This window comes from Schistocerca nitens, chromosome 5, assembly GCF_023898315.1.
Source record: "Schistocerca nitens isolate TAMUIC-IGC-003100 chromosome 5, iqSchNite1.1, whole genome shotgun sequence".
NCBI lineage: Eukaryota > Metazoa > Arthropoda > Insecta > Orthoptera > Acrididae > Schistocerca > Schistocerca nitens.
In genome coordinates, this window is record NC_064618.1 from 453835118 (window position 1) to 453845525 (window position 10408).

The window sequence follows — 10408 nt, forward strand, 5'->3', positions numbered from 1 at the left end:
TGACTAACTTCCCTTATTCCTAATTATCTCAAACGTTCCTTCGGTATTGAGTCTATTGGGGTTTGTAGTACTTGCAGTGAAACCGTCGCCCACGCTTCTCGTATCACACTTTTCAACTCACGTATGGCCTCAAATTGCCTTTCATGGCGATGAACACGCCTTACAAGTATTCCCCAAACGGTTTCCACGAGATTATTATTCGGGCTAGGTGCAGGCCAGAGCAAGACATCGACATCATTGCTTTCAAGTCACTTTTTGGTTGTAGCAGAAACATGCACAGATTCATTATTTTGTTGCAACATTACTTTCGTTCCTTGGATCCTCATACATCCTTATCAGTTCTGTCTGGCATCTCAGTATACATATTAGACTTCACTTTACTGTTGAGCCAAGCAATGCCTGATTTACCTTTAGAGCAGAAGGCTGCACAAATCATCAATTCCACCACCAAAATTGCTGCTCATTCTTACCTGCTGCTGTGTTGTCAGAACACGCCAATAATACTAAAATCCATCAGGCGCACTTTAAATTAAGCTTTCTTCTTGTCACTGAAGATAAAATTATCCCTTTCTGAAGCTCATGACATATGCTTTTCAGCAAACTACAATCCAGCCTGTTAATGTTTGGGTGTTAGACCAGGTTTCTGCAGTCGTTTCTTTAATGAGAGGTACTTGTCATTTGACAAGATCTATCGTACACGCCTGGCAGTTATTGACAAATGCAACTCAGCAACAATCTGAGGAGAACAAAGATTTGTGCCTCTTGCTTTGAGCAAAAGAAAACATTTCGTTGCCTCGAATAATTTTCTGCTTAGCCAATATTTTTCGTTCTGTTCATATCGCGCACCCAATCTAACGAATTGTCCGACCCCGGTAGCTGAGTGGTCAGCGGGACAGAATGTCAATCACAAGGGCCTGGTTTCGATTCCCGGCTGGGTCGGAGATTTTACCCGCTCAGGGACTGGGTGTTGTGTAGTCCTAATCATCAATTGATCCCCATCGACGCGCAAGTCACCGAAGTGGCGTCAAATCGGAAGACTTGCACCCGGCGAATGGTCTACCTAAACCTAACTAGACTAAGGACATCACACACATCCATGCCCGAGGCAGAATTCGAACCTGCGACCGTAGCAGTCGCGCGGTTACGGACTGAAGCACCTAGAACCGCTCGGCCTCCTATTTGCAGTAGAGGCACATTCGGTCAAAGTAACACGGCAAAGAACTGACTGCCTTTACCCTGAGTTCCACCCCCTACCACCCGAATCGTTGATGTCTTGTTACACATCGTACTACTGACATCAAATGCGATACCATTGCATCGTATTGCATTGCATTTGTCGGTATATTGGATGTCAAACTATTGCATATACACTGTGCACAACTGTTCCTGCCGACAATGTTAATTTCCCTAGAAATATGCCGAATTAAGTCGGGTGATGTTGAGGGTATTAGATTAGGAAATGAGACACTTAAAGTAGTAAAGGAGTTTTGCTATTTGGGGAGCAAAATAACTGATGATGGTCGAAGTAGAGAGGATATAAAATGTAGACTGGCAATGGCAAGGAAAGCGTTTCTGAAGAAGAGAAATTTGTTAACATCGAGTATAGATTTAAGTGTCAGGAAGTCATTTCTGAAAGTATTTGTATGGAGTGTAGCCATGTATGGAAGTGAAACATGGACGGTAAATAGTTTGCACAAAAAGAGAATAGAAGCTTTCGAAATGTGGTGCTACAGAAGAACGCTGAAGATTAAATGGGTAGATCACATAACTAATGAGGAGGTACTGAATAGGATTGGGCAGAAGAGGAGTTTGTGGCACAACTTGACCAGAAGAAGGGATCGGTTGGTAGGACATGTTCTGAGGCATCAAGGGATCACCAATTTAGTACTGGAGGGCAGCGTTGAGGGTAAAAATCGTAGGGGGAGACCAAGAGATGCATACACTAAGCAGATTCAGAAGGATGTAGGTTGCAGTAGGTACTGGGAGATGAAGAAGCTTGCACAGGATAGAGTAGCATGGAGAGCTGCATCAAACCAGTCTCAGGACTGAAGACCACAACAACAACAACGATACCGATTTCCACTACTGCGCAAGTCCGACTATGTGAGGACAGTAACTTGTAAGACTCGGCGGGTTCATCTACATCTACATCTACATGGATACTCTGCAAATCACATTTAAGTGCCCGGCAGAGGGTTCATCTAACCACCTTCACAATTCTCTATTATTCCAATCTCGTATAGCGCGCGGAAAGAATGAACACCTATATCTTTCCGTACGAGCTCTGATTTCCCTTATTTTTTCTTGGTGATCGTTCCTCCCTATGTAAGTCGGTGTCAACAAAATATTTTCGCATTCGGAGGAGAAAGTTCGTGATTGGAATTTCGTGAGAAGATTCCATCGCAAGGAAAAACGCCTTTCTTTTAATGATGTCCATCCCAAACCCTGTATCATTTCTGTGACACTCTCTCCCATATTTCTCGATAATACAAAGCGTGCTGCCTTTCTTTGAACTTTTTCGATGTACTCCGTCAGTCCTATCTGCTAAGGATCCCACACCGCGCAGCATTATTCTAAAAGAGGACGGACAAGCGTAGTGTAGGCAGTCTACTTAGTAGGTCTGTTACATTTTCTAAGTGTCCTGCCAATAAAAAGTAGTCCTTGGTTAGCCTTCCCAACAACATTTTCTATGTGTTCTTTCCGATTTAAGTTGATCGTAGTTGAATTTACGGCTTTTAGATTAGACTGATTTATCGTGTGACCGCAGTTTATCGAGTTCCTTTTAGCATTCATGTGGATAGCCTCACACTTTCCGTTATTTAGGGTCAACTGCCACTTTTCGCAACGTTCAGATATTTTTTCTAAATCGTTTTGCAGTTTGTTTTGATCTTCTGATGTCTTTATTAGTCGATAAACGACAGCGTCATCCGCAAAAAACCGAAGACGGCTGCTCAGATTGTCTCCCAAATCGCTTATATAGATAAAGAACAGCAAAGGGCTTATAACACTTCCTTGGGGAACGCCTGAAATCACTTCTGTTTTACTCGATGACTTTCCGTCAATTACTACGAACTGTGACCTCCCTGACAGGAAATCGCAAATCCAGTCACATAATTGAGACGGTATTCCATAAGCACGCAACTAACCTAAAGACATCACACACATCCACGCCCGAGGCAGGATTCGAACCTGCGACACTTGCAGTCGCGCGATTCCGGACTGAAGCGCCTAGGACCGCTCGGCCTCCTATGTGCAGTAGATGCACATTAGCTCAAAGTAACACGGCAAAGAACTGACTGCCTTTACCCTGAGTTCCACCCTCTACCACCCGAATCGTTGATGTCTTGTTATACATCGTACTACTGACATCAAATGCAATGCCATTGCATCGTATTGCACTGCATTTGTCGGTATATTGTATGTCAAACTATAGCATATACACTGTTCACAACTGTTCCTGCCGAGAATGTTAATTTCCCTACAAATATGCATGCCTCGATACCGATTTTTACTACTGTACAAGTCCGATTGTGTGGAGACAGCAACTTGTAAGACTGTGCAGGTTCTGGATGTAAAGATCTGGACGTGTGGCCTGGTACGCCCCCGCTACTCGTAGTGCGGCCCAGAGACCTGCGGCCCTCGGCTGCGGGGGCGGTGGCTGGGCGCAGCAGGAGCCGCGCTGTCTGCTGCGGCGCGGCGCCACAAAAACACCCGGCGGGGGCCTTCCCCTCCCCCTCCCCTGCCCCTCAATTGTCGGGGCCGATCCCATCCCGTGCCGCCGTAAATTTAAACGCTGCGCGCTTGTTTACAGCCGGGTCGCTAATGGTGGGTGGCCGCGGCCGGCGGGCATCTGCCCGTGCCTGCGCCCGCCGCCGCCCTGGGAACGCCCGCCATTCACAGCCAAGGGACGCGGCGCGACACTGACATACTTCCTTCCTCCACAACAGCTGGGCCCAGCAAGTACGTGCGGGACCGCCCTGCGCAGCAGTACTAACAAGGGAACCTCCCCATCGCACCCCCCTCAGATTTAGTTATAAGTTGGTACAGTGTATAGGCCTTGAAAAACTGAACACAGATCAATCGAGAAAACAGGGAGAAGTTGTGTGGAACTATGTGAAAAAAAAAAAGCAAAATATACAAACTGAGTTTCCATGTGCAAGATATGCACACCAATGAAAGTCTGAGCTCAGGAGCGCCGTGGTCCCGTGGTTAGCGTGAGCAGCTGCGGAACGAGAGGTCCTTGGATCGAGTCTTCCATCGAGCGAAAAGTTTAATTTTTCTATTTTCAGGCAATTATTATCTGCCCGTCCACCGATGCGATCACTTTTTTTGGTAGTAATTATCACATCCACAAGAAAACCTAAATCGGGCAAGGTAGAAGAATCTTTTTACCCATTCGCCAAGTGTACAAGTTAAGTGGGTCAACAACATATTCCTGTCATGTGACGCACATGCCGTTACCAGTGTCGTATAGAATATATCAGACGTGTTTTCCTGTGGAGGAATCGGTTGACCTATGACCTTGCGATCAAATATTTTCGGTTCCCATTGAAGAGGCACGTCCTTTCGTCTACTAATCGCACGGTTTTGTGGTGCGGTCGCAAAACACAGACACTAAACTTATTACAGTCAACGGAGACGTCAATGAACGAACGGACAGATCATAACTTTGCGAAATTAAAAAAAAAGTACACTTTTCACTCGAGGGAAGGCTTGAACCAAGGGCCTCTCGATCCGCAGCTGCTCACGCTAACCACAGGACCACGGCGCTCCTGAGCTCACAATGTCGTTGATGTACCTATCTTGCACATGGACTACTCAGTTTGTATATTTTGTTTATTTTTTTCATAGTTCCACACAACTTCTTCCTGTTTTCTCGATTGATCTGTGTTCAGTTTTTCAAGGCCTATCCACTGTGCCAACTTATAACTAAATCTGAGGGGGGTGCGATGGGGAGGTTCCCCTGTGGAACTCGTGGACTCGTCAAGACCAAATCCCGGTCACACCATCCAGATTTAGATCTATGGTGGTAAAGATTAGATTAGATTAGATTATTTTTTCGTTCCATAGATCCGTGCTTAGGAGATCGTCGTGGATGTGGAACATGTCAATTTCTTTTTTAAGTTGAAATAACAATACTAATAGTATGAATATATACATACATCATTTGTTTCTATTAAAAAATTCGTCAATAGAGTGGAAGGAGTTGGCCACTAGTAAGTTTTTCAGGCTCCTTTTAAACTGATCTTTATTTGTAACTAAATTTTTTATGTTTGCTGGCAAATTATTGAAGATGAGTGTTCCTGAGTAGTGGACCCCTTTTTGAACTAAAGTGCTTTTAAGTCCTTGTGCAGATCATTTTTGTTCCTGGTATTGTATGTATGAACTGAGCTGTTTGTTGGAAAAAGAGATATATTATTTAGGACAAATTTAATTAAGGTTGGTTGGTTGGTTTTGGGGAAGGAGACCAGACAGCGTGGTCATCGGTCTCATCGGATTAGGGAAGGATGGGGAAGGAAGTCGGCCGTGCCCTTTGAAAGGAACCATCCCGGCATTTGCCTGGAGCGAGTTAGGGAAATCACGGAAAACCTAAATCAGGATGGCCGGACGCGGGATTGAACCGTCGTCCTCCCGAATGCGAGTCCAGTGTCTAACCACTGCGCCACCTCGCTCGGTTTTAATTAAGGAGTAAATATACTGAGAGGCAGTAGTTAGTATACCCAGTTCTTTGAAGAAGTTTCTACAGGACGTCCGTGAATTTACTCCACAAATAATACGTATTACACGCTTTTGGACTCTGAAAACTTTTGTTTGACTTGAAGAGTTACCCCAAAATATCATACCATATGACATTATGGAATGAAAGTAGGCAAAGTATGCAAGCTTTTTCATTTTTATGTCGTCTATGTCTGCTAACACTCGAATTGCAAATACAGATTTGCTAAGGCGTTTCTGCAGTTCTGTGGTGTGCTCCTCCCAACTGAATTTATTATCAAGTTGTAATCCCAGGAATTTAATACTGTCAACCTCTTCTATCTGCTCTTCTTCATACTTTATGCATATGCTGGGTGGAAACCTCTTACAGGTTCTGAATTGCACATAGTGAGTCTTTTCGAAGTTTAATGTCAGTGAGCTGGCTTTAAACCATTTATTAATATCCATGTAAATATCATTAGCAGATCTTTCTACAACTACACTCCACATACTATTTATTGCAATACTTGAGTAAATCGATTGTGAAACGGGGAGAGGACCTAAAAAACAGACTAGCACAGGTAGAGAGAGCCTCTTTTGCCGAAATAAGTCTACTAGTATCAAACATAGGCCACAATTTGAAAGAGATTATAACACTTACTGCCCAACAGATAGTACTGTAACGGAAAAGCCAAATGTAACACTATACTGCGCTGTTTGTTATACCGGCGTAATGCGTATTACCAAATGTGGTATTACGACGCAGCAAATGTTACCCTCTGGCAGGATTTGAGTACATTGACCGTGAGCTGCCTAATGGGTTGGGATTATCGAACCTAAATATAACATAACAGTAGAAATCAGAAAGCTAAAGATTGAAATTTGGAAAATATATTAAGTAACTAAGTTTACTTATTTAAAATAAAATACAGTCGCCAGCCTAATTAGGTATAGTAAAATAAACATTACTTTTAGAGAATCTGTATTGAATTTTGGTAAAGGAAAGCTACTATTACTTCTTTCCCAGAGAAGTGCAATGAAGCTCTACTATAATCAGATAAGTGATACAGTGAATATCAGCAGTTATAAAATAGTATGTGCAAGCTCTCACAGGAACAATTGACACTTTATCTCTTCTCAACAGTAATACCAAAGTTGGACATGGACATAGTCCTGTTTCAATAGTTACTTTTCATATAGTACAAAGATAATTACAAGTCACTTGCAATAGGATTTTTACACTCTTTATGAAGCAAACTTCTTTCTATTTTTATGAATAAAAGCAATTACAGTAACTTTATCTTTCATAGGCAAAGACTTAGGTGGGAGCCCTCAAACTGTCTTTGCAATTTTTACTACACAAAGAACACAAAACTCTAGAATTACTTATTAATGAAATTAGTAAATTCATTGTTCAAGGGTGTTTCTTCATATTAAGCAACACTAAAGTGGGGATTCTCAAACCGACCATTGCACTAAGGCAAACTAAACACATTTTTCTGAGAGGATTTGTAAGATGCAAATTTAGGTATTACTCTTTCACAAATTTCACTCACCTTGCAGGACTTTTAAAACAGTTCATGCCTCTGATCTTTTATACAGGTTCTTAAGTATGACCTTAAATGCATTTTACTCTAACTAACCTCACGACAACGTGCTGTCTTATTGCCATTAACACAAGCAGTAATTTTCATTAACAGAATTTAATGCAGTTTATCTTTAAAGCTAAAACACTTTGAAATAAAGCAAATCAATCAGTATGGAGGTTTTCATAAATGTAAAGCTAACTTCCTTCCTTAACTTCAATTGAAACCACAGAATCCCTAGATACTCGTATCTTTTTGCATTCAGAATTGTCCAAATAACCATTTATTTTCATTCGATTTTAGAACACGGGATACTCGGACGTCAATATTCATGTGGAGTGGATCCTAAGACGTATCATGAGAGGAACCAAATCAAGGATCGGACGCAAGTTTCACATAATTTGCCTGATAATTGAAAATTAAACAACATTTAAATGTACTGGTTCATACTTTGCCATAAATGTGACTTCTTAAATCTGCTGAAATGATGGCACTATATTGGTGGCGAGTACATGGTGGCTACCTGGTCTTTCTACTGGATGTAATTGGCTCTATTATCTTCTTCTTGGCGACGACATTTGCAACATTAGAGCCTTTTTCAATAATAGAGCACCATTTTTATAGTCGTACACACATCCGAGGCCTTTCCATATTAATCCAGGTACTGCATGCCGCCCTCGGCACTTGCGCGGTTCACTCACTTGCTGCTCAGACCAGACCAGACATATCCAGTAGCTAGCTGCCGACTGACTGCGCCCTCTCACTTGGCGCCCAGACTGAGCGCCACATCCACCTTTTCCTAGCGCACCAACACTTCCGTTGCAGATGGGAAGTACTGTTGCCTTTCATTTTTATACAATGCAAGTCCCTAGGTATGAACCAGCTTATACATAGTTGCAAGCAAACATATTTAATAAAATCCCAACATTTAAACACATTAATAAGTCAAAATAAAATAACCATAATTAAATACTACTTTTCTCCAATTAATACAAAGAATTTAAATCGTAAAGAGAAAACATTTTATTCAACTTTGAACTTCATTACAATAGGTCAAAGACACTACATAGTAAAAAATACATACATGACATGACATTAAACAGAATTAATCAGTAGAAAATACTTGCAGTATTAAGTATGGTGTTACAACATGTCGCGGAAAGTGCGAATGCATGGTTTTACGTCAATACCTACACTGAGGTGACAAAAGTCTTGGGAAGCGATACGCTCATATGCAAATGTGGTTAGTATTGAATGTACATGGTATAAAATGACAGGGCATTCGCGGAGCTGTCAACTTAGGCGATTCATGTGAAAAGGTGTCCGATGTGATTATCACCACACGACGGGAATTGGCAAACTTTGAAAGCGGAATGGTAGTATCAAGAGTGTGCCGAGAATACCAAATTTGAGGCATTACCTCTCACCACGGACGACACAGTGGACTATATATCCTTCACTTAACGATCTAGAGCAGCGGATTTTGCTTACAGCTGTCAATGTTAAACGCAAGCAACAATCAATTGGTTCTGAGCACTATGGGACTTAACATCTGAGGTCATCAGTCCCCTAGAACTTAGAACTACTTAAACCTAACTAACCTAAGGACATCACACACATCCACGCCCGAGGCAGGATTCGAACCTGCGACCGTAGCAGCAGCGCGGTTCCGGACTGAAACGCCTAGAATCGCTCGACCACAACAGCCGGCCGCAAGCAACAATGGGTGAAATAGCTGCAGAAATCCGTTAGGACAGTGCGGCGAAATTTGGCGTTAATCGGTTACGTCACTAGAAAACCGACGCGAGTGCCTTTGCTAACAGCACATCGTCTGCAGCTCCTCTTCTGGGATCTTGACCATATCGGTTGGACCCGAGACAGCTGGAAAACCGTGGCCTGGTCAGATGAGTCCCGATGCCAGTTGGTAAGAGCTGATTGATGGTAGGGGCGGAGTGTGACGCAGGGCCCATGAAGCCATGGACCCAAGTACTGAATCAGGTAACGCAGTGGTTAGTTCACTGGACTTGCATTCGGGAGGACGACGGTTCAGACCCGTTTCCGGCCATCCTGATTTAAGTTTACCGTGATTTCCCAAAATTACTTTGACAAGGACACGGCCGATTTCCTTCCAGATCCTTCCTTAATACGATCCTGTGCTCCGTCTTAAAGACGTCGTTGTCGGTGGGACGTTAAACACTAATATAAAGATGGTATCTGTTCTTTCGAACATGTCCGAAAGAACAGATACCATCGGTGACCGTGCAGCTCTTTAGAATGAAATGATAATTAAATCAAGACCTTAAGCTGTCGACAGGCGTTGATATACATCAACGGAGACAATTGAAAATGTGTGCCGCGTCCGGGAGTCGAACCCGAGATCTGTTGCTTACATGGCAGACGCTCTACCCATCTGAGCCACCGATGCCATAGAGGATAGGATGAAGCAGGGATTTATCCCTTGCACGCACCCCGTGAGACCCACATTCCCAACTTAATGTCCTCACGCTACATACGTAGTGCCCCTGCCCAATACACTCATTACTCGTGGCAGACAATCTCACCGAGACCCGTAAGAGTTCAGGCAACCAATATGAATCCGCACAGAAGAAGAAGGTCAATGGCCGGTTAGCTTTAACTATATGAAGGTGGTATCTGTTCTCTCGCACTCGGTAAGATTGTCTGCCGCGAGTAATGAGTGTATTGGGCAGGGGCGCTAATAATGTAGTGTGTAGACATTAAGTTGGGAATGTGGATCTCACGAGGAGTGTGAAAGGGATAAATGCCTGAAGGCGCGCTGTCGTCTGTGCCCTCGGTGGCTCAGATGGATAGAGCGTCTGCCATTTAAGCAGGAGATCCCGGGTTCGAGTCCCAGTCGGGGCACACATTTTCAACTCTCCCCGTTGATGCATATCAACGCCTGTCGACAGCTTAAGGTCTTGATTTAATTATCATTTCATTAAACACTAATCTCCTCCTCCTCCACTAAAGATCAAAGTTGTCAACAAGGCAACAGCCACCAGCAACAGCTTTTGCTGCTGGTGGCTTCATAACGGTGTGGGCTGGGCTTATATGGAACGGACTAGGTCCTCTGGTCCAAATGAACTGGAAATGGTTATGTTCGGCTACTT

General features: G+C 43.2%; 1 non-coding gene across 1 annotated transcript; it reads left to right on the plus strand.

Moving 5' to 3' along the window:
- The first annotated feature begins 10085 nt into the window (after nt 1-10085).
- On the plus strand, nt 10086-10160 carry Trnak-uuu (transfer RNA lysine (anticodon UUU)). Its single transcript has one exon. It is a non-coding gene; the product is annotated as a tRNA-Lys (tRNA).
- The last annotated feature ends 248 nt before the right edge of the window (nt 10161-10408 follow it).